The sequence below is a fragment of the Bombina bombina genome, chromosome 9 (genome assembly GCF_027579735.1).
Source record: "Bombina bombina isolate aBomBom1 chromosome 9, aBomBom1.pri, whole genome shotgun sequence".
Lineage (NCBI taxonomy): Eukaryota > Metazoa > Chordata > Amphibia > Anura > Bombinatoridae > Bombina > Bombina bombina.
This window is the reverse complement of record NC_069507.1, coordinates 213,203,768-213,229,785: the sequence shown is the minus strand read 5'-3', so window position 1 is coordinate 213,229,785 and position 26,018 is coordinate 213,203,768. Positions and strand designations below refer to the sequence as shown.

General features: G+C 39.0%; 1 protein-coding gene across 3 annotated transcripts in view; it reads right to left on the bottom strand.

The window, feature by feature from the left end:
• Positions 1-4,722: 4,722 nt before the first annotated feature.
• CTBP2 (C-terminal binding protein 2) overlaps positions 4,723-26,018 on the bottom strand; it is a 219,794-nt gene continuing 198,498 nt past the window's right edge. For all 3 annotated transcript variants that reach the window (XM_053692600.1, XM_053692601.1, XM_053692599.1), the window contains one exon: positions 4,723-5,951. The gene's annotated coding sequence lies outside the window, so the exon portion shown is untranslated. The remainder of the gene's footprint in view (positions 5,952-26,018) is intronic.

Sequence of the window (26,018 nt, the reverse complement as noted above, 5' to 3'; positions counted from 1 at the left end):
ATAGTACCCTAGACCTCTTTCTGCTAGAGGTACTGGAACGATTACTCAGAGAGATGAGAGATCCCTCACGCACTCTAGAAAGTCGTCTCTCTTCTCTGGTCCTGAGGATAGGTTTGACAGAGGGAATCTGCCCCTGGGAGGATGAGTCCTGAACCCTATCCTGTAACCTGGGTGTTAAACTCCAGAACCCAAAGATCCTGGACGTCTTTTATCCAAGCCTCTGCGAACAGAGATAGTCTGCCCCCTACGCGATCCAGTGATGGATCGGGGGCTGCCCCTTCATGCTGACTTTGTCTCGGCCGGCTTCTTGCTCTGCTTGGACTTGTTCCAAGATTGAGCTGGCTTCCAAGATCCCTTGGACTGCTCAGTCTTCGCAGCAGACTTGTTCGAACAAAAGGGACGAAAAGTAGAGCCCCTAGGCTTATTCTTCTTATCCTGCGGAAGGAAAGCACCCTTACCTCCCGTGACCATGGATATGATAGAGTCCAGGCTTGGACCAAAAATAACTTTCCTCTGAAACGGAAGGGATAGTAATCTAGACTTGGAAGTCATGTCAGCAGACCACGACTTTAACCATAGTGCCCTGCTCAAGCTGAGGGTCCAGAACAGGGAACAACCTTTTAAAAGAGGGAGAAAAGGAAAGAGCCCAGTTTCTCCCACTCATTCTTAATAATCGTAGCCATCTTCACAGGAACTGGGAAGGATTGGGGCACCACCCTGTCCTTGTAAACCCTATCTAGCTTAGGGATCAAAGTTCTTCCGGAAGCTTCGGTTCCGGAACCTCCAGCGTAGCAAGCACTTCTTTCAGTAAAAAGCGCAAATGCTCTATCTTAAACTTGAAATCTGGCTCCTCCGACGAGTCGGAGGCATCCTCCACATTGGATAATCTCTCAGACATCCAACAGAGTAGAATACCCCGGGACAGAAGGCTTGTGCTTCGCAGGGCAAGGTAGGGCATTGAAGGCCGCAGAAACTGCCTCTTGCAGCTGGGCAGTGAAATCTGGCGACCACGAGGCCCGTCCCGGGGGAGGATTAGTAGGGCCTTGGGGAACGTACCTCGCGGGACGGAGAACCCTCAGAGGTGGACGGCTCAGTGGTACTAAATATCTTATTCTTCTTAGATATTGCAATCTTATCAAAGCATGTGGAACACAGTTGAGCAGGCGGATCAACCTGTACCTCCTCACAATAAACACAGGTATTGGATTTGATTAAAGAGGGAGTATCCTCTAACATATCAGAGTCCTCCATAGCTTGCACCTTTAATACGGACTGAGATTAATTAAATGGCACCTTTATACACCAATGGCCGGGGCACTCACCACCTCCTATGACCTGGATCACGGAGAAACCTACACTATAGAGAAAACACGCCAAAAACAGGCCGCACCGATCTTCGCCTGACTGTTCACACATTGCTAGAGCCTGATCTCACACATGATGTAGCATTAACACAATAAAGATATTATGCATAAATCCCCCCCTGTTCAATAATCCCCTTTCCATGGATATTGACCCTTGATTTTATAGTGATAAAAGGAGAAACACTGTGACCCTGTCTTCTTGCGTTATCATATGTGTATAAATGAAACAAACTTACCAGAATCTATGCTGTGGAACAGGAACACGGCCCTTCAAGTGTGACAGGTTAGTAGCATCGCTCCTGACATGGACTTGAGTGAATAAAGGCAGGCAGAAACTCATCAACGCTGATTGCCAAGGAGCAGTTAACATGACTTGCAGCTTAGGGAAGCGCTAAAACACTAACAGCGTGTATGTCCGATCACGTGACGCTCTTCACGTAGTATACACACCCTCTTGCTTGACGTCCGTAGTGACGTGTACACATTCACTAAGCTGCTCCGGTGCAAGGGAAAGCAGAGCGCTCCATCCACGCCCACCAACAACAACAAAAGCAACAGTTCCAGCGCACCCGGTAGCAGTGAGACACAACACAGAAAGTGAATGCAAGATAGATACCTGTTTATTTAGATCATGTTAGGATTACTTCATACGCCATAAATTTCAAAAAGGCTAAATCTCCAACAAGTTAACAGCAAAAGACAGGCAGCAGAACAGGGAATAAGAAAGGTCAGACGCGTTTCCTTATGTTACTACATAATCATCCTCAGTGACCTTGCCTATTACCCACAATACCATGCTTTATATACAAATCTGCTGATCAATCACAGCAATTAAAGGCTAATTAATATAAAGCCAATCCCAAGAAAAAGTAGGATAATGTGGGCAGGGCATGCCACTGAGGTTACAATGTCTAAACTGTGCATATATAATACAAATAAATAAAAAAATATATAAATATATAAAAAAATTCAAAAAGTGAAAAAAGAAACAAATTAATGCGGCACTATAATAAAAAACAACATAGTTAATATGTGTACAAACTCATTAAAGACATATATGCCTGTCAAAATAAAATAAAATGACAGGTACATATATGTGTAAATTTAAATACACTAATTATTATTTATGTTAATATAGTACCACAATAGAATAAATCTGAAATTTGAACTAATGCACAAAAAACAATAAGCAGAAGAAGTGAATAAAAATAAATATGTAAATAAAAATATTGAAACTCTATTGATCTACAAAAAGTTTAACGTCCCAATCAAAATTTAAACCTGCTGGCACCCTAGTGCCCAACTGAAAAATCCAATATACCTCTCTTTTACTGAGTGCAATACCTCTGTTACCACCTCTTGGGTGTCTGGGAATCAGTTGGATCGCTTGGAATGTCAGCAGTGAGCTATCGGAATTGTGATGCTTTTTGAAATGCAGGGAGATAGGAGTAGTGGACTCTGGATCATCAATTGAGCGTAAATGCTCAAGAAAGCGATCTTTTAGCGCACGTGTCGTTTGTCCTACATACTGTCTGAAACACCCCCTGCAGGTCAAAAGATATATAACATAGCAAGAATTGCATGTCATATATTCACGAATGTCAAACATCTTTTGGTTATTAGTAGATGTAAAACTAGTGCCAAAAGACGCATAGGCACAAGACTTACATCTACTGCTTCCACATTTGAAAAAAACAGGTTTAATAGAGAGCCAGTTTCTTTGTGGTTGTTGCCGTGACAACATAGAGGGAGACAGTATGTTCCCAAGGGTCTGTGCCCTACGAGACACGAAACAAACACCCTCTTTGACAATATCAACCAAGCTGTCATCAGTGGTCAGAATAGGAAGTGCCTTCCTAATTATATCACAAATTTTCCCATACTCCATGCTATAGGAAGTGATAAATTTCAATTGTTTAAATTTATCAATATCCTTTGATCTACCTGACACGAAAAGGTCTTTTCTGTCTAATAGATCAACCTCAAGCTTAGTTTGTTTTAAAATATCAAGTGAATACCCTCTCTGGGCTAATCTTTCAGTTAATTCACTGGAATGCCTCTCATAGCTCATATGATTTGTGCAATTACGCTTCACCCTCATGTACTGACTTTTTGGGATAGACTTGATGGTATGCTTAGGATGACAAGATTTGGCATTCAGAATTGTATTGCCAGCTATGGGTTTACGGAACAATTCTATGTCAATACATGATTTCTGAACATTAGAATGTAATTCAATGTCCAAAAATGGAATCGAATTTTTACTACTTTCCATAGTAAATTCAAGATTCAATGAATTGTTCTGTAGATACGCTAGAAACGAGTCAAGGAGATCCACTGGACCTTTCCAAATCAACAGAATATCGTCGATATAGCGACCAAAATAATGTATGTAATCTCTGAAGGGGTTCCCATCTCCATAGACGTGGGACAACTCCCACCAACCCAAATATAGGTTGGCATAGGAGGGGGCAAACTTCGCAGTTAACATGAGTCGGGATGGTTTCGCAGAGATGTCACTCCCTGCATCTCCGGACTCTAACTTTAATCCATGCTCTCACTGAGAGGCTGACAGGATTACTTAAAACTCCAGTCCTATTTCGAAGAGTACTACCCTCCATAAGAGATTACTCCATAATCTTCCGACACTTCTCTGCCAACCTCCTGTGAAGAAAGGCAAAGAATGACTGGGGGATGAGGGGAGTGGGGGAGGTATTTAAGCCTTTGGCTGGGGTGTCTTTGCCTCCTCTTGGTGGCCAGGTTCTTATTTCCCACAGATAATGAATGCAACAGTGGACTCTCCACCCATTAAGATGGAAATGTATGTGTGTGTGTGTGTGTATATATTAATATATATATATATATACACACTTTTTTTTTTAGTTATTGGTAACTGTCTTGTCGTTAAAGGAATAGTCTAGTCAAAATTAAACTTTCATTATTCAGATAGGCCATGCAACAACTTTCCAATTTACGTTTATCATCAAATTTGCTTTGTTCTCTTTGTTGAAAGCTAAACCTAGGTAGGCATGTATGCTAATGTCTAATCCCTTGAAGGCCACTTCTTATCTCAGTGCATTTTGACAGTTTTTCACAGCTAGACAGCACTAGTTCATGTGTTTCATAGAGATAGCACTGATTGGCTAAAATGCAAGTCTGTCAAAATAACTGAAATAAGGGGGCAGTGTGCAGAGGCTTAGATACAAGGTTATCACAGAGGTAAAACATATATATGCAAAACTGGGGGATGGGTAATAAAGGGATTATCTATCTTTTTAAACAAAAATTCTAGAGTAGAATGTCCCTTTAAGTCCTATTTTTCAGCATTATTACATAGCAAATTGGGACTATGGGCATCTTGTTTAAAGTCAGGTCTTTATTTAATGATTTACAGCAAATGGCAGTAAAATGTTTGTGATTGATGGAGCCCTGAACAAGACATTAGCATCTTCATAAAACACTATTTAAAAGTGATGGTTTTACTGGACTGCTAATATTTAAGCCTCCACGACAAACAATTACATACATAAATTCTGTGTTGTCTTTATTTATTTGCCTAGTGTCTCACAAAGTTTCATCTTGTGGTTTAGGAAGTCTCTCTGGTTCCACAATGGAAACATGGCTGGTGCAGGCGTCAGCTTAATTTGTTGTACGATGATCTGATCGTAGTTATTGCTAAGTGTTGACACTTTCATTGGATGTCATGGTTCATATCTTAACCATACCAAGATAACACCAGTCTGTAATGAGGAATCAGACACTGAGGTGAAACACTGACACATTTTTTTGGTCTATGGTGTATTTCACTTCAAAGTGGCTAGAGCATATTTTACCAACATATTTGTCCATTTCAAAATAAAAATAAAAATGATGAGACAAAAGAAAAAAAAAAGTGTAAAATTAAACAACACATACAATGTAACACATGAAAGATTACAGAGGTCTTCAGCGTTACAAAATACTTACTCTGTACCTAGACAATATGTTTTCCTGAGCCATTAGACCAGAAGGACAAACAGGTAAGACACTAACCACACATTTGTTAGTTGATCCACCATCAACTGCTTGTTCCAAGTCTGTATTTGATTTTAATGCTGGAATAGATGATCACTTTGTTATCAGGAAGAAGGTCTTTAGGAGCAGCACTAACCTTAGCTTCCAGTTTGACCTGGAGAGAATTTTTTGCATCAGTATAAATGAGGTTACAACTATATGAACCTTTCTAACAGCTTCAAACACCGTAGAAGAATAGACTTCCATCCATTGTAGTTTTGTGCTTTTTCTTCTCACTTCTTGTCTCGGTTACAGTAAATGTTATCACTGATTAAGATGCACTTGAATAAATCAATTTAAATTTGTTAGTTAGAATGCTGCTGCATTGTCACTGGCTGCAATTTGCTTTTGTCTGCAACCAGACATGTATCTTCCTGTAGGTTTTCATCATTGCTTCCTCTGATGTGACAGCTGCTTGGAAGGAGATGTCATGGAAGTATGGGTCACTGAGGAGATACTATGGAATATGGGATTTTTATTTGTGCGTATTCCAGACGCAGGACTGCTGACAAGTGACTGATACCAGTGAGGAATCTGTGGATGGAAAATATTAATCATTTATCGATAGTTTTATTTCCAGACATTTAGTAACAGAACCTATATTTGCAGTACTAGGTTTTATAGATATATATTTGAGGCAAATTTTAATGGGATGCAGAATTCTTATATTTTAAACCTAAACCAATTCAGCCCTTTCAAACCGTGCAATATCCTTGGGTGAGAGACAAGTTTTTTCGTCTCCTCGTAACACTACACTGAGGTGCTACACGGGTATCAGAGGGAAAGATTTTTAAACTATGCTTGAGATGGAACCATTAAGTAGACATATAGCAGTTCCTCATAGGAAATTTCTCCACCCCTAGGGTGTCCATTCAGGAATGCTGAACCTATATGACATCCCCCTATATAAATGTTTAACCCTTTGAGTACTAAGCACTTTCCCTCATGGGTGCTAAGATTTTTTTAAGGTTTTTTTTTTTTTTCTCAGACCCCCATGACTTACACTGTTGGAGAGGTTAGGCGATTACCTTTGCAACAGTGGGTCTTGGGGGTCTGTAGCTGCTTAGATGCCTGGGATACAGGCTTCTAAGCAGCATGCCCCCTGCTCCTATACTTAAAGGGACACTGAACCCAATTTTTTTATTTTGTAATTAAGAAAGAGCATGCAATTTTAAGCAACTTTCTAATTTACTCCTATTAGCAATTTTTCTTTGTTCTCTTGCTATCATTATTTGAAAAAGAAGGCATCTAAGCTTTGTTTTGGTTTCAGTACTCTGGACAGCACTTTTTTATTGGTGGATGAATTTATCCACCAATCAGCAAGGACAACCCAGGTTGTTCACCAAAAATGGGCCGGCATCTAAACTTACATTCTTGCATTTCAAATAAAGATACCAAGAGAATGAAGAAAATTTGATAATAGGAGTAAATTAGAAAGTTGCTTAAAATTTCATGCTCAATCTGAATCACAAAATAATTTTTTTGGGTACAGTGTCCCTTTAACATTGTTAAGTATAAATAAAGTTGCGCGGTGACGTCATCACGTAATTGCGCGTGACGTCACCGCACATAACGTGAATCCCGGGCGATGCCTGTCACTATGCAGGCCAGATCGCCGGGGTAGGAGCGGGTGGGAGCCCCCAGATCTCCCTCAAGGTGGGAGAGTGCTAGCGACAACTCTGAGCCGTCGTTAGCACCAGTGTGGGAAACTCTGCGACGGCTCAGAGCCATCGTTAGCACTCAAAGGATTAAGTAAAATAAAACATGTCTACATTTTTAACCATGATGAAAACTAAATAAATACAGAAATAGTTGCTGCGAGCTTTAATCAGTGCAGAAGCATTAATTAATAAGATAATACACATGAATAATCTGTAAAGGAAGAAGCTGAATATGAAACACTGCCAAATATTGTTTCTATTGTCTGTAGTATATTTAGTGTCCACTGGGTGTCATCACTTTCTTTATAATGAACAGCAAAAAACGGATACAAGTATTTTGAATAAAACAGGAATTTTCATGACACATTAAAATATAATTTAATATTAAAGAGGAATATTAGCCTTAGAAGTGGAAATAAACATTTAAACTTACAACTCTCTCAAATTTCCTGTAAATAGTGCTGTATATGGTCTTTAAACCCACCACATGCTTAAAAGCACTTAACAGGTTATACTTAGAATGAAAGAATATGGTGTTTAGGCATTTAAATGAATGCTCATTCTGTTTGCTTAAGAATGTAGTTTATTTTCTCTAGTATTTATAATGCAGAGGTAAATAGTAGCATAGGATGCCTGTGTGGGTGCATGTTAGTAAAACCATATAGCGGAATAACCCTGCACCATGGAAAATTCTGCCTAATTTAAGTTCTTTCCATATTTCTGCTAGCTCCATGTTGGGTTAGAATATTATGAGCCACATATAAGCATAGTTACCAACAGTCTCTGATTTCTAGGGACAGTCCCTGGACTTTGTTGTATGTCTCTGGATTTTTTTATATCCCTGGAAATGACCCCTCCAGGATATTTGGAGGGCTGCTACTGAGCTGGGGCACGTGTGACACAAGTTAATGGGGAGGAGCTGCCGGTGAGACTGTGTGTGCAGCAAGTACTCTGCTTGATCACTCAGAGCAGGTCTTGGCAGGGACTCCTTGCTGCTCCTTCTCTGAATGATCAATGTTTAAACTGCCACAAATCAGAAGAAAAAACACTTACAAACAGCTCCTGCACATTAGGTAAAGAGCTGATCTGTTTTGTTGTAAAAGAGGGTGGATTACTTGGCTACTACTGTAGTAATTTAATGTTTGCATTTTGCATTATTTAGTCTGACAGTAATCTTCATATTTAAGCACTTTGTATATTTTGCAGCTTATTGATTTTAGCATGCGATTTAAACATACACCACTTCCTACACACAGTGAAAACATATGAAAAATGCTGTTACACTAAATAATACAAAAATCCATTTGCCCCCCAACAGCAATCAGCCAATAGGATTGAGCTTGCATTCTATTGGCTGTTCCAATCAGCCAATAGAATGTGAGCTCAATCCTATTGGCTGATTGGATCAGCCAATAGGATTGAAGTTCATCCGGTTCGGAGCATCCTCTTCCAATGACGACTACCCGACGAATGAAGGTACCTTTAAGTGACGTCATCCAAGATGGAGTCCCTTAGATTCCGATTGGCTAATAGAATTCTATCAGCCAATCGGAATTAAGGTTGAGAAAATCCTATTGGCTAATGCAATCAGCCAATAGGATTTTCTCAACCTTAATTCCGATTGGCTGATAGAATTCTATTAGCCAATCGGAATCTAAGGGATGCCATCTTGGATGACGTCACTTAAAGGTACCTTCATTCGTCGGGTAGTCGTCGTTGGAAGAGGATACTCCGCGCCGGATGTCTTGAAGATGGACCAGTTCCGCGTCGGAAGGATGAAGAATGAAGATGCCGTCTGGATGTATGACTTCTGCCTGTCTGGAGGACCACTTCTGCCGGCTTCGTTGAGGACATCTTGCCGCTTGGATGAAGACTTCTCCCGGTTAGTGGATCTTCGGGGGTTAGTATTAGGATTTTTTAAGGGTCTCTTGGGTGGGGGTTTTTTCGGTTGGGGCTTTGGGCCGCAATAGAGCTAAATGCCCTTTTAAGGGCAATTCCCATCCAAATGCCCTTTTCAGGGCAATGGGGAGCTTAAGTTTTTTTAGTTAGGGTTTTATTTAGGGGGTTGGTTGTGTGGGTGGTGGGTTTTACTATTGGGGGGGTTGTGTGTTTTTTTTTTTTAGGTAAAAGAGCTGATTTCTTTGGGGCAATGCCACGCAAAAGGCCCTTTTAAGGGCTATTGGTAGTTTGGTTTAGGCTAGGGGTTTTATTATTTTGGGTGGGCTTTTTTATTTTGATAGGGCTATTAGATTAGGTGTAATTAGTTTAAAGATCTTGTAATTTGTTTTTTATTTTCTGTAATTTAGTGGGTTTTTTTTGTAATTTAGCTAATTGTATTTGATGTTTTTAATTTAGGTAATTTATTTAATTGTAGTGTAGTGTTAGGTGTTAGTGTAACTTAGGTTAGGTTTTATTTTACAGGTAAATTTATATTTATTTTAGCTAGGTAGTTAGTAAATAGTTAATAACTATTTAGTAGCTATTCTACCTAGTTAAAATAAAGACAAACTTGCCTGTAAAATAAAAATAAACCCTAAGCTAGATACAATGTAACTATTAGTTATATTGTAGCTAGCTTAGGGTTTATTTTACAGGTAAGTATTTAGTTTTAAATAGGAATAATTATGGTAATAATTGTAGGTTTTATTTAGATTTATTTAAATTATATTTAAGTTAGGGGGTGTTAGGGTTAGGTTTAGGGGTTAATAAATGTAGATAGGTGGCGGCGATGTTAGGGACGGCAAATTAGGGGTTAATAATATTTAACCAATGTATGCGAGGCAGGAGTGCGGCGGTTTACGGTTTAATATGTTTATTATAGTGGTGGCGGTAGATTAGGGATTAATAAATATAATGTAGGTGGCGACGATGTCGGGGTGGCGGGTTAGGGGTTGATAAGTGTAAGATTAGGGGTGTTTAGACTCGGGGGTTCATGTTAGGGTGTTGGGTGTAAACATAACTTTTATTTCCCCATAGGAATCAATGGGGCTGCGTTACTGAGTTTGACGCTGCTTTTTTGCAGGTGTTAGACTTTTTCTCAGCTGGCTCTCCCCATTGATGCCTATGGGGAAATCGTGCACGAGCATGTACAACCAGCTCACCGCTGACTTAAGCAGCGCTGGTATTGGAGTGCAGTGTGGAGCTCAATTTTGCTCTACGCTCACTTCCTGCCTGTTAACGCCGGGTTGATAAAAACCCGTAATACCAGCGCTGCAGGTAAGTGAGCGGTGAGAATAAACTGCAAGTTAGCACCGCACCCCTGATACCGCAAAACTCGTAATCTAGCCGTTAGGAAGCATTGCTGCTTGCTATTAGGACAGTTTATCTAAGGTAGTTTTGTGTCACTTCAGTTCTGTGTGTCTTTATACACTCAGATGATCCATGCAATAGTGTAATATATAAGGAAGTGATAGTATATAAGAGTTGGACAGTTACAAAAAATAATTAGGAGATGGTTTATGTTTCATTATAACTTTACTGCAATATTGCAAGAATGCTTCGATTTTTACAATCATTTGGAAGAATAAATGACTATTAATAGCAAAAGTTTGTAGAGAGATGTGCACATGTAGTATTTGTTTAAATTAGACACTTTAATACATTTTGACTAGTGATGCAGACTGTTTCCTTGTACAAATTCTAAAGTAGAGGAATTCTTTTTATTCTTTAACATTTTTAAAAGTCTGTTTTTGTTCATTGCTTTATTTCATGACATCTCTTCCTATAACGTCTCTTATTGTGGTGTCACTGAATATGAAAAATTACTGCAAATGATGAAATTCAAAGTTGTCAGGATTGCGCTTTTTATGGTTGTAATATTGTTTGTTTTGCTGTGTTATTAACCCTCTAATGGCTAGAAAGCCATATAAAATGCTACCTCTTGTGCCCAACATTTAGTGTGTGTATATTTATCTATATATTTTACAGTATATATATATATATATATATATATATATATATATATATATATATATACACACAGTCGTATGCAAAAGTTTAGGCACCCCTGACAATTTCCATGATTTTCATTTATAAATAATTGGGTGTTTGGATCAGCAATTTCATTTTGATATATCAAATAACTGAAGGATACAGTAATATTTCAGTAGTCAAATTAGGTTTATTGGATTAACAGAAAATGTGCAATATGCAAAAAAAAAAAAAAATCAGACCGGTGCATAAATTTGGTCACCCCAACAGAAATATTGCATCAATATTTAGTAGAGGCTCCTTTAGCAGAAATAACAGTCTGTAGACACTTCCTATTGCCTGTAATGAGTGTCTGGATTCTGGATGAAGGTATTTTGGACCATTCCTCCTTGCAAAACATCTCCAGTTAAGTTAGGTTTGATGGTTGCCGAGCATGGACAGCCCACTTCAAATCACCCCATAGATTTTCAATGATATTCAGGTCTGGGGACTGGGATGGCCATTCCAGAACATTGTACTTGTTCCTCTGCATAAATACCAGTGTAGATTTTGAGCAGTGTAACTTCAACTTTGTGACTGATTCCTCAACATTATTCTCAAGTATCTGCTAATATTGAGTGGATCCATGCGACCCTCAACTTTAACAAGATTCCCAGTATCGGTACTGGCCACACAGCCCCACAACATGATGGAACCAAATCCACCAAATTTTACTGTGGCTAGCAAGTGTTTATCTTAGAACGCTGTGTTCTTTTGCCTCCATGCATAACGCCCCTTGTTATGACCAAATAACTCAATCTTTGTTTCATCAGTCCACAGCACCTTCTTCCAAAATGAAGCTGGCTTGTCCAAATGTGCGTTTGCATACCTCAAGCAACTCTGTGGCGTGTGTGCAGAAAAGGCTTCTTCCGCATCACTCTCCCATACAGCTTCTCCTTGTGTAAAGTGTGCTGAATTGTTTAACGATGCGCAGTGACACCATCTGCAGCAAGATGATGTTGTAGGTCTTTGGAGGTGGTCTGTGGGCTGTTTTTGACCGTTCTCACCATCCTTTGCCTCTCCAATATATATATATATATATAATTTTTAATATTTTTATTGAGGTAAATATAAACATATACAGTGCATGCAGAATTGCCAAAGCTTAAGTATTACAGACATTGAGGTAAAGTTCACATTGATAAAATAATGTACAGTCTCAGATACATATAAATCCAAAAAATTAAGTAGGCAAAGATAGCTATAACCTCATTTTTCTAATTATATAATCCTCCTCTGAAAATAGTAGGCCACCCTTGGACCGTAATAAAATACCAACACTCAATGGAGGTAAATTATTCCATAGCCACTCTTGGGTTTGATAGAGCATAAAACAGTAAATGTATATATCAACAACAAATCAACAGGTATATATGAATATAACTAGTCCAGTATATATAAACACATCTCAATTTGCACCTTATAATTAGTATTTAAAATATCAGACTTATAAGAGGTGAAGTAATTTCCCCCAAAGGTATATAGAGGCCTCCCTTGGACCCCCTGGGATAGAATTATGACATAACAGGGTATTTTAGTGAGGACCTGAGATATCATATGACACAGTATGACAAACAACCAACAGCATATACGATGGGTTGCTAAAACTGATATTAGTCGTTATCAAACTACTTGTATAGGTGGTGCCTGGGGGGCATATGTATTATGTAAATTAATTATAAATAAGTTACAGAAAATAACCAACCTCAACTTGGATAAGTTCCAGGAGGAGCACAGAGGTATAGTATTCAGAGAGGACACAATACCTAAGCTAAATATCAAAGCTGTAGTATAACAATATACATACGGAAAGGCAGAAATGTACTCATATAGAATTAGAATATGGGATCTCCATGGCAGGGGCGTTCAAATATATCTAAAGAATGGCAATGGCTAGTATACAGGGGAAAATCTTCAGAAAAATCAGTAGCCCAATTTTACAAAAATAGTTCCCAGGGATACATAGAGCCTTTTTAATAGGTGACCTTACCTGTCCCATAAACCGACTACAGGACAAGGCCTATCACTCAAGCTTATGTGAGACTGAAGGGGCTCTAGGTTCGCAGACTAGGGGTGCTTTAGTTTATGGAGAAAGAAACATTGAGTATAAAATACAAATTATGTAAATAGACAATTCTATTGGTTCTAAGCCTGTACAATATATCCTGTAAAAATTAACAGAAAGATATTTCAAGGGGGTGTCATCCTACAAGGAGTTAATGAGGTCAATTTGTAGTACTTAATAGCATGGAGTGTAGTTTTAGCTAGCATAAACTGCAACACTGCTAATTATGTTTAACAGCTCTTTTATGGTGGTTATTTATGCGCTCTACATATATTCTAGGTATAGTTTAAATGTTAGGAGCTTCAATAGAACCCTCTCATTCCCCCTCTGCAAAACAGATCTTCAAAAACAAAACAATCATATCATCGCATATTGAACAAGGTACAGACAACTATCTCCCTGTTAGCAAGCTAAGAATCCTCTCAGCATGTATCATTACTAACCACAGTCCAGAATCTTATCGGTCAGGTACAGAATATGTGACCAATGGTGCTGTCAGTAGCCAGGGATCTTATAGATAGTGCTTTTTGTCCAACATAAGCGGCTTGTTGCTTTGGGCAATTTACCTTTTGAGTCATGTCTCCTTGCCCATAGAGACCTGAACACAAGATAGGAACCGCTTTCGGCTGTTGTGGATTGCTCCCCACACCTAGCGTTTTGCACTGGTTGTCAATAAGAGACCGGTACTTAGCGTGCACTGACTGCATGGCATTTGAAGAGTTAGGAATATTAGTGGCTCTTAATGCCGCTCCCGGCTCATTCTTGGGGAGTTCCGGATTGTGATCCTGGCTCACTCTGGTCAGAGAGTTAAGGCTAAAACAGTTTTTCACAAGTCGGTGTAGTTCCTGAAAGTGGCTTTCCAACAATGTAGAGACGGCCTCCTCAAACTGCAGGTCTTTCATTGCCATATTGTACTATTACCCCATGGCATATGTCTTACAGGTTGTGTGCCATACAAGGAAAATATCTTGAGTATCGAAAATGATCCTATTGCAGTATAGCTTAACCCCAGAGTTTGGGGGGGGGGGGGGTACTTATGCGGCAGCCCCAGACCTATGTTTCACTTCTCGCACAGGCTATGATTAGTGAGATCCTCTTGTTGCTTAGGTTTGGCAATTGTAAAATGGCTGCTAGGCCTGAGGAGATGCGTGTTACACAGCTGTCCCAGAGAACATAGGTAAGAACGCGGTCAAACATCCACTCTTAGCATCTGTTGGATCTCAGTTGAACAGATGATCACAAAGGAGTAAGATAATGTAGATTCTCTGCAGAAACCACCCACAAAATCTATCTGATAACAAGAGCTTCACACATACGCGTCCTACTGCACTGAGAGCAGGCTCCGCCCCCCGCCTCTCCAATATTTTACTTGGCCTGTCACTTCTGGCCTTAACAAGAACCTGTACCTGTGGTCTTCCATTTCCTCATTATGTTCCTCACAGTGGAGACTGAAAGCTTAAATCTCTGCGATAGCTTTTTGTAGCCTTCCCCTAAACCATAATGTTGAACAATCTTTGTTTTCAGGTCATTTTAAAGTTGTTTTGAGGCCCCCATGTTGCCACTCTTCAGAGGAGAGTCAAAGAAAACAACAACTTGCAATTGGCCACCTTAAATACCTTTTCTCATGATTGGATGCACCTGTCTATAAAGTTAAAGGCTTAATGGGCTCACCAAACCAATTGTGTGTTCCAATTAATCAGATCTAGGTAGTTACAGGTATTCAAATCAACAATATGACAACTGTGCCCACATTTATGCACCTGTCTAATTTTGTTTTAATGCATAGTGCACATTTTCTGTTAATCCAATAAACCTCATTTCACTACTGAAATATTACTGAGTCCTTCAGTTATTTTATAGATCAAAATTAAATTGCTGATCCAAAAGCCCAATTATTTATAAATAAAAATCATGGAAATTGTCAGGGGTGCCTAAACTTTTGCATACGACTGTATTAATATTTAGTAGAGCCTCCTTTAGCAGAAATAAGACGCTTCCTATAGCCTGTAATGGTTAGCCTGCTTCAAATCACCCCACAGATTTTCAATGATATTCAGGTCTGGGGACTGGGATGGCCATTCCAGAACATTGTACTTGTTCCTCTGCATAAATGCCAGAGTAGATTTTGAGCAGTGTTTTGGGTCGTTGTCTTGTGAAATATCCAGCTTCGGCGTAACTTCAACTTTGTGACTGATTCCTCAACATTATTCTCAAGTATCTGCTGATATTGAGTTGAATCCATGCGACCCTCAACTTTAACAAGATTCCCAGTACCGGCACTGGCCACACAGCCCCACAGCATGATGGAACATCCCCCAAATTTTACTGTGGCTAGCAAGTGTTTGTCTTGGAACGCTGTGTTCTTTTGCTGCCATGCATAATGCCCCTTGTTATGACCAAATAACTCAATCTTTGTTTCATCAGTCCACAGCACCTTCTTCTAAAATGAAGCTGGCTTGTGCAAATGTGCGTTTGCATACATCAAGCGGCTTCTTCCGCATCACTCTCCCATACAGCTTCTCCTTGTGCAAAGTGCGCTGAATTGTTGAACGATGCACAGTGACACCATCTGCAGCAAGATGATGTTGTAGGTCTTTGGAGGTGGTCTGTGGGCTGTTTTTGACCGTTCTCACCATCCTTTGCCTTTGCCTCTCCAATATTTTACTTCTGGCCTTAACAAGAACTGTGCCTGTTCCTTTTCCTCACTATCGGCTAGATTTAGAGTTGGGCAGTAGCCGTCAAAACCAGCGTTAGAGGCTCCTAACGATGGTTTTTACCGCCCTCTGGTATTTGGAGTCAGTCAGGAAAGGGTCTAACGCTCACTTTCCAGCCGCGTCTTTTCCATACCGCAGATCCCCCTACGCCATTTGCGTATCCTATCTTTTCGATGGGATCTTTCTAACGCTGGTATTTAGAGTCGTGGCTGAAGTGAGCGTTAGAAATCTAACGACAAAACTCCAGCCGCAGAAAAAAAACAGGAGTTAAGAGCTTTCTGGGCTAACGCCGGTTTATTAAGCTCTTAACTACTGTGCTCTAAAGTACACTAACACCCATAAACTACCTATGTACCCCTAAACCGAGGTCCCCCCACATCGCCGCCACTCTATTACATTTTTTAACCCCTAATCTGCCGCTCCGTACACCGCCGCCAGCTAAATTATCCCTATGTACCCCTAATCTGCTGCCCCTAATACCGCCGACCCCTATATTATATTTATTAACCCCCAACGTCGCCGCCACCTACCTACACTTATTAACCCCTAATCTGCCGAGCGGACCACACTGCTACTATAATAAAGTTATTAACCCCTAATCCGCCTCACTCCCGCCTCAATAACCCTATAATAAATAGTATTAACCCCTAATCTGCCCTCCCTAACATCGCTGACACCTAACTTCAAACATTAACCCCTAATCTGCCGACCGGAGCTCACCGCTATTCTAATATATTTTTTAACCCCTAAGGCTAAGTCTAACCCTAACACTAACACCCCCCTAAGTTAAATATAATTTAAATCTAACTAAATAAATTAACTCTTATTATATAAATTATTCCTATTTAAAGCTAAATACTTACCTGTAAAATAAACCCTAATATAGCTACAATATAAATTATAATTATATTGTAGCTATTTTAGGTTTAATATTTATTTTACAGGCAACTTTGTAATTATTTTAACCAGGTACAATAGCTATTAAATAGTTAATAACTATTTATTAGTTACCTAGTTAAAATAATTACAAAATTACCTGTAAAATAAATCCTAACCTAAGTTACAATTAAACCTAACACTACACTATCAATAAATAAATTAAATAAACTACCTACAATTACCTACAATTAAATAAACTAACTAAAGTACAAAAAATAAAAAAGAACTAAGTTACAAAAAATAAAAAAATATTTACAAACAGAAAAATATTACAACAATTTTAAACTAATTACACCTACTCTAAGCCCCCTAATAAAATAACAAAGACCCCCAAAATAAAAAAATGCCCTACCCTATTCTAAATTAAAAAAGTTCAAAGCTCTTTTACCTTACCAGCCCTGAAAAGGGCCATTTGCGGGGCATGCCCCAAAGAATTCAGCTCTTTTGCCTGTAAAAAAAAACATACAATACCCCCCCCCCAACATTACAACCCACCACCCACATACCCCTAATCTAACCCAAACCCCCCTTAAATAAACCTAACATTAAGCCCCTGAAGATCTTCCTACCTTATCTTCACCATGCCAGGTTCACCGATCCGTCCTCGGAAGTCTTGATCCAAGCCTCGGAAGTGTTGATCCAAGCCCAAGCGGGGGCTGAAGAGTGACGTCCATCCTCCGGCTGAAGTCTTGATCCAAGCGGGCAGAAGAGGACATCCGGACAGGCAAACATCTTCTTCCAAGCCGCATCTTCTATGTTCTTCAATCCGATGACGACCGGCTGATCTTCAAAACCTCCAGCGCGGATCCATCCATCTTCACTGACGACTTCCCGACGAATGACGGTTCCTTTAAGGGACGTCATCCAAGATGGCGTCCCTCGAATTCCAATTGGCTGATAGGATTCTATCAGCCAATCGGAATTAAGGTAGGAAAATTCTGATTGGCTGATGGAATCAGCCAATCAGAATCAAGTTCAATCCGATTGGCTGATCCAATCAGCCAATCAGATTGAGCTCACATTCGAGGGACGCCATCTTGGATGACGTCCCTTAAAGGAACCGTCATTCGTCGGGAAGTCGTCGATGAAGATGGATGGATCCGCGCTGGAGGTCTTGAAGATCAGCCGGTCGTCATCGGATTGAAGAACATAGAAGATGCGGCTTGGAAGAAGATGTTTGCAGGTCCGGATGTCCTCTTCTGCCCGCTTGGATCAAGACTTCAGCCGGAGGATGGACGTCACTCTTCAGCCCCCGCTTGGGCTTGGATCAACACTTCCGAGGCTTGGATCAAGACTTCAGAGGACGGATCGGTGAACCTGGCATGGTGAAGATAAGGTAGGAAGATCTTCAGGGGCTTAGTGTTAGGTTTATTTAAGGGGGGGTTGGGTTAGATTAGGGGTATGTGGGTGGTGAGTTGTAATGTTGGGGGGGGTATTGTATGGTTTTTTTTTACAGGCAAAAGAGCTGAATTCTTTGGGGCATGCCCCGCAAATGGCCCATTTCAGGGCTGGTAAGGTAAAAGAGCTTTGAACTTTTTTAATTTAGAATAGGGTAGGGCATTTTTTTATTTTGGGGGTCTTTGTTATTTTATTAGGGGGCTTAGAGTAGGTGTAATTAGTTTAAAATTGTTGTAATATTTTTCTAATGTTTGTAAATATTTTTTTATTTTTTGTAACTTAGCTTTTTTTATTTTTTGAACTTTAGTTAGTTTATTTAATTGTAGTTATTTGTAGGTATTTTATTTAATTAATTTATTGATAGTGTAGTGTTAGGTTTAATTGTAACTTAGGTTAGGGTTTATTTTACAGGTAATTTTGTAATTATTTTAACTAGGTAGCTATTAAATAGTTATTAACTATTTAATAGCTATTGTACCTGGTTAAAATAAATACAAAGTTGCCTGTAAAATAATATTAATCCTAAAATAGCTACAATATAATTATTATTTATATTATAGCTATATTAGGGTTTATTTTACAGGTAAGTATCTAGCTTTAAATAGGAATAATTTATTTAATAAGAGTTAATTAATTTCGTTAGATAAAAATTATATTTAACTTAGGGGGGTGTTAGTGTTAGGGTTAGACTTAGCGTTAGGGGTTAATACATTTATTATAGTAGCGGTGAGCTCCGATTGGCAGATTAGGGGTTAATTATTGTAGGTAGCTGGCGGCGACGTTGTGGGGGGCAGATTAGGGGTTAATAAATATAATATAGGGGTCGGCGGTGTTAGGGGCAGCAGATTAGGGGTACATAACTAATAACTAACTAATGTATGTTGCGGCGGTATACGGAGCGGCAGATTAGGGGTTAATAATAATATGCAGGGGTCAGCGATAGTGGGGGCGGCAGATTAGGGGTTAATAAGTGTAAGGTTAGGGGTGTTTAGACTCGGGGTACATGTTAGGGTGTTAGGTGCAGACGTAGGAAGTGTTTCCCCATAGAAAACAATGGGAGCTGAACGCTGCTTTTTTGCAGGTGTTAGGTTTTTTTTCAGCTCAAACTGCCCCATTGTTTTCTATGGGGGAATCGTGCACAAGCACGTTTTTGAAGCTGGCCGCGTCCGTAAGCACCGCTGGTATCGAGAGTTGCAGTGGCGTTAAATTATGCTCTACGCTCCCTTTTTGGAGCCTAACGCACTGAAAACGCAGCCATTCTGTGAACTCTAAATACCAGCGGTATTTAAAAGGTGCGGGGGGAAAAAAGCACGCGTAGCTAACGCACCCCTTTGGCCGCAGAACTCTAAATCTAGCCGTATGTTTCTTACAGTGGACACTGACAGCTTAAATCTCTGCAATAGCTTTTTGTAGCCTTCCCCTAAACCATAATGTTGAACAATCTTTGTTTTCAGGTCATTTGAGAGTTGTTTTGAGGTCCCCGTGTTGCCACTCTTCAGAGGAGAGTCAAAGATAACAACAACTTGCAATTGGGCACCTTAAATACCCTTTCTCATGATTGGATGCACCTGTCTATGAAGTTCAAGGCTTAATGGGCTGGTGCCCAAATGTATGCACCTGTCTAATTTTGTTTTGATGCATATTGCACGTTTTCTGTTGATCCAATGAACCTCATTTCCCTACTAAAATATATAATGTGTACTTCAGTTATTTGATAGATCAAAATGAAATTGCTGATCCAAACACCCAATTATTTATAAATTAAAATCATGGAAATTGTTAGGGGTGTCTAAACTTTTGCATACGACTGTATATATATATATATTTAGGGCCAGATATATACATAGAACATATTCTTCTATGTATATCTATTTTAAAGCACTTTGCCTGCCTCCCCCCCCCCCCCAACACTTAAGACCTCATATCTTTTAGCCATTATAAGTTTTTGTGCAATATTTTTTTTTAAATATTTTTATTAGATGGTGTTATTATGAGTGTAACTGTACTTTGTAATGTATTTGTGATGTGTTTTGTGACATTTTTTGTTTTGCAAAACAGTTAACCAGAGCTCTGAGGTCGCGCTAACCAGACACGCGTTAACTTCAATTTTAGTCAAGCGATCGCGTTTACTTTCAACTTGTGATACTAGCGGAAAACCCAAAGCACGATAAACCCCTTTTCGCTTGCCCGTAACTGTTAGCGCTCAACTCGTAATCTAGCCCATAGAGTATTATTTCAATTTAATTAATTATTATTAATGGGTTTACATATTATATGTCTTCCTAATTTTGATTCTGTAATAACCATATGCTCAGAATGAGTTCCAGAGACTGGGATTGTCAGTATTATGGGTTAGGTGTAAGAGCTTGGTGCTGTAGTCTTTAAAATAGGCTACAAGGAAGTCTAAATTGTTCTATTACTATAAAATGGGTGTGTTTTGATTGCAGCACTGAGTGGGCAGAGCAGAGCAGTTGAACAGTAGATTGTCAATACTACAATAACCTTTTTGCTTGCTCTGCTGCAAAGTGTCCCTGGAAATGTTTTTGAAATGTTGGCAACTAGGTATAAGCAGTTGATATTTTGCCATCTATCAGCTGTATTTAAAGTGTTTATTTTGATGGCTTGAACTTACATTGCCAACTTTTCTACAGTCATTCTAGAGTGTTTTGTATCATTATGACATCATCTGTTTATTAATTTGTACTGATGATGGCTGTTTATTTGGAAGTCTAGATAATTGATTGACAAATTTGTTTAAAGGGACACTGAACCCAATTTTTTTATTTTGTGATTCAGATAGAGCATGACATTTTAAGCAACTTTCTAATTTACTCCTATTATCAATTTTTCTTCATTCTCTTGGAATCTTTATTTGAAATGCAAGAATGTAAGTTTAGATGCCGGACCATTATTGGTGAACAACCTAGGTTGTCCTTGCTGATTGGTGGATAAATCCATCCACCAATCAAAAACTGCACTCCAGAGTTCTGAACCAAGAAAAAAGCTTAGATGCCTTCTTTTTTATATAAAGATAGCAAGAGAAAGAAGAAACATTGATAATAGGAGTAAATTAGAAAGTTGCTTAAAATTGCATGCTCTATCTGAATCACAAAAGAAAATGTTTGGGTTCAGTGTCCCTTTAAGCAAAACTCTCATGCTGAACTACGTATCTATGTCTCTGTTTAAAGGGTCACTGTAGTGAAACAAATGGCATGCTGTAATTCATAAGAGCATGTCATTTTATCACTATTGACCCTGCAACTTTTTTGAGGGGTTAAACACATAGTTAAGGTACCACTTGGGTGCCACAGTGCACTCTGCTGGTCCAGAGCAGAAACTGCTGCTGACCCAATCGGCTGCGCTAGTTGCACAGTTGTGCTCATATGAAATATACATTCGCATGAACTTCAGCTGCTATTCTATTGCTGATATATTTTTTACAGAATTCTAATAAAGAAAGAGACGTTAATTGGCTAATTCCTAAGCACCTGACGAGTGATTTTTCCCTTAATTTTAACATTAAACAACTATTTGGAGAAATGTGGAAACTCTGCCTCCCTTTTCCTTCCTCTTCCTCTAGTCAGTTTAAATTGCTGCATTGAGAAGGCAGGTTTTTCTCTTACTATTGGATTTTTAGCTTGAAAGCTCTGCCCCCTGTGGCCCATTTATGTGAATTGCAAGAGTTCTACACACATATTACTCTTTCATACCCTTTCCCTGTTCACCTGATGTAAACTGCCAGGGTCCTGCCTTCCTGTATTGTACTTTAAGATAACGATTTGAGAGCTGACACGCTATATAAAACCCTCCCTCTTTTTTTTACTAGATCTACCTTATTATGGATCCTCTTTAAAGGGTCATTAAACACTAAATGCATTTTATAAACATAGTATTGAGGTTATGCCCCACCTCCCTCTAGTCTAGTATGGGTGCTGCCATGTTGAATCTGTCTTTCATTGCATTCCAGTGCTGATGTGTTTACACATGTGCAGTAACTCTCCTTCAGATACCTGCAGTGTAACCTGGTGGGAAGTCTAAATTAACTAATAAGTATGGAAGAGTATATCCAATGCTTAACCCCTTCACCAGGAATTCCAGAGAAATAGAGCCTTGCATGTTTTTTTATTTACCTATCAAAACTGTATTTATTTTTAGTAAACAACCCAAGGCCTCTTTAGGTATATTTTATGCCACTGTTTCATCGCCAAATGCGATCATATAAAAAAAAAAAATTGTTAACTTTTCACAAACTTTGTGGGTTAGCTGAAAAGAGTTATAGTATTCTAGTGTAAGGATTACCCACACTTCTCACCACCATCTTAGGTACTGGCAGACAGTCTGCCAGTATTAAAATATTAATACTGCAGTGTAGGATCCCCCCTTACCATCCCACCTGCCTGATCCCTCCCAAACAGCTATCTAACCCTACCCCTCCTAATGGTGTCCACCATTTTAGGCACTGGAAGCTGTCTGCCAGTACTCAGTTTAGGTACTAATTTTATTTTAATTTTTTTAAATTTATTTATTTTTTCTGTAGTGTAGCAGTCCTCCCCTGCCCGTGATCGCGATAGCAGGCCACCCACCCTATTTTATTTTCTGTAGGTCCCCCCACCGATTGTGCTCTGTTACCATATGAGGACAGAGGCGCTGCATTTGCATAAATACATTTCAATTATGTGTGAATGATAGAGAGGGAGGGGGGAATTTAATGTTGGGCAATGGATCTGGGAGGGGGGGGATAGGGTATTGAGGGGGAGCAGTTACACTACAGAAAACTTTTATTTAGAAATAAAAACCAAAATAAAAAAGCATTTTAAAAACAAAATAAAAAAGCATTTTTTTCGGGGCAAACTGGGTACTGCAGCAAATAGGTAGAGGGGGGAGGGTTAGAGAGCTGTATGGTGGGGATCAGGAAGGTTGGGGGCTAAGGGGGGGATCCAGCACTGCAGAATCAATATATATATATATAAATAAAAAATAAATGCTTTTTATTTTAGTACTGGCAGACTTTCTGCCAGTACTTAAGATGGCGGTGGCAATTGTGAGGTGGGGGAGGGAAGAGAGCTTTTTTAAGGGGGGTCAGGGAGGGATCAGGGGGTGGGATGCTGATCTCTACACTAAAGCTAAAGTTAACCCTACATGCTACCTAATTAACCCCTTAACTGCTGGGCATAATACAAGTGTGGTGCGCAGCGTCATTTAGCGGCCTTCTAATTGCCAAAAAGCAACGCCAAAGCCATATATGTCTGCTATTTCTGAACAAAGGGGATCCCAGAGAAGCATTTACAACCATTTGTGCCATAATTGCAGAAACTGTTTGTAAATAATTTCAGTGAGAAACCTAAAGTTTGTGAAAAAGTTAGTAAAAAGTTAACATTTTTTTTTTATTTGATCGCATATGGCAGTGAAATGGTGGCATGAAATATACCAAAATGTGCCTAGATCAATTCTTGGGGTTGTCTACTACACTACAGCTAAAATTAACCCCTTTATTGCTGGGCATAATACACGTGTGGTGTGCAGCAGCATTTAACGGCCTTCTAATTACCAAAAAGCAAAGCCAAAGCCATATATGTCTGCTATTTCTGAACAAAGGGGATCCCAGAGAAGCATTTACAACCATTTGTGCCATAATTGCACAAGCTGTTTGTAAATCATTTCAGTGAGAAACCTAAAGTTTGTGAAAAAGTTAGTAAAAAGTTAACAATTTTTTTTTAATTTGATCGTATTTGGCGGTGAAATGGTGGCATGAAATATACCAAAATGGGCCTAGATCAATACTTTGGGTTGTCTACTAAAACAAAATATATACATGTGAAAAGATATTCAGGGATTCCTGACAGATATAAGTGTTACAATGTAACTATCGCTAATTTTAGGAAAAAAATGGTTTCAAAATAGCAAAGTGCTACTTGTAGTTATTGCCCTATAACTTGTAAAAAAAGCAAAGAAGATGTAAACATTGGGTATTTCTAAACTCAGGACAAAATTTAGAAACTATTTAGCATAGGAGTTTTTTGGTGGTTGTAGATGTGCAACAGATTTTGGGGGTCAAAGTTAGAAAAAGTGTTTTTTTTTTCAATTTTTTCATCATATTTTATAAAAAGAATTATAGTAAATTATATGATATGATGAAAATAATGGTATCTTTAGAAAGTCCATTAAATGGTGAGAAAAATGGTATATAATATGTTTGGGTACAGTAAATGAGTAAGATGAAAATTACAGCTAAACACAAACACCACAAAAATGTAAAAATAGCCCTGGTCCTTAAGGGTATGCAAATTGAAAAATGGTCTGGTCACTGAGGGGTTAACCAAATGACCTTCCCTTTCATTAAACCAAGAGATGTGTCAAATACTTAGATTCTTAAGTCTCATTCTCTCACCAGGGACCAGATGGCTGAGATTTCAGGATTTTGTCACAGACCCTAATTTGACCTGACATAAATGCTTTAGCATAAATCTGCCATTCTAAGCTATCAGGGACCCTACTTATGTGTGTTAACCCCTTAAGGACTGGGGCTTTCAGACTAAAACTTTAGCATTTTTGCCATCACTCCATTTAAACAGAAATAGAGCCATGTTTTTTTTATTTATCTATTAAAACTATATTTTTTTTTTAGTAGGCAACTCAAGGTATTGCTCTAGGCCCATTTTGGTATATTTGAAGCCACCGTTTTGCTGCAAAATGCGGTCATATTAATAAAATTGTTAACTTTTTCACAAACTTTGGGGTTCTCATTGAAATTATTTACATATCGCTTGTGCAGTCATAACTTAAGTGAATGTAAAAGCTTATCTGGGATTCCCTTTGTTCAGAAATAGCAGACATGCATGGTTTGACATTGCCTTTTGGTTATAAAAAGGCTGCTTAGTCCAGTTGCGCAATTCTGAAATTCCTGGCAGTTAATGGGTTAATCAAGTAGCTTGTAAGGTTAAGTGTAGAGATTACCCTCACACCTGATCCCTCCAACCCCCTGATCCCTACCTGATCTCTCCTAAACAGCTCTCTTCCCTTCCTCACCCCACACTGGACACCACCATCTTAGGTACTGGCAGACAGTCTGCCAATTTGAAGTTTTAGTCCTTTTTTTTTCCTGCAGTGTAGCATTACCCCATTACCTTCTCACCTCCATGATCCCTCCCAAACAGCTCTCTAACACTTCCCCATCTAACTAGTGTCTGCCAGTACCCTATTTTCTATACATTTATGTTTTTATTTACTTTTTTTTTTTTTTAGTAGTTTAGCTGCCCCCCTCATTCACCCCACCTCCAAGCGATCTTTTTCTAGGGCCCCCCTACCAACAAAAGCAAGTCCCAATTTGAGAATATAGTCTTTTCTACTGAATATTCCAGCCAATTTAATGCCATTTCCAGTATTCTTAAAAAACACCTCCATATCCTTGCAGGTGATGATATATTGAGACCTTACAATGTAAGTTTGTAGCCAAAAAAACACATACTTTAGCTAAAACTCTATCTCCTAGTATGGTCCCTAATCATGAGACAAAAATGGGAAGCAATTGACTTCATAAATGTGGTAATTTTAAATGGCGTAGTACTCTATGCAAATGTGTTCCCATGTAAAAATAGGGAACCATTTTAGTTGTAGTGTTGACACTTCTACTTACCCTATTAAGTTTTATGCGAACCTTAGTACCAGGGCTGGACTGGGACCAAAAAGAAGCCCAAGCAGTTTAGGGAAAAGAGGCCCACTCCCCCCCACCAACCCTCCGCTCGCTATATCTTATTTAACCATATACCAAACATGGAAAGTATAATACTTGTTTAAGCGACAAAAATGTTTAAAATTTCACCCTAAAATCACTGTATTTTGTCAAATGGTTGGTATA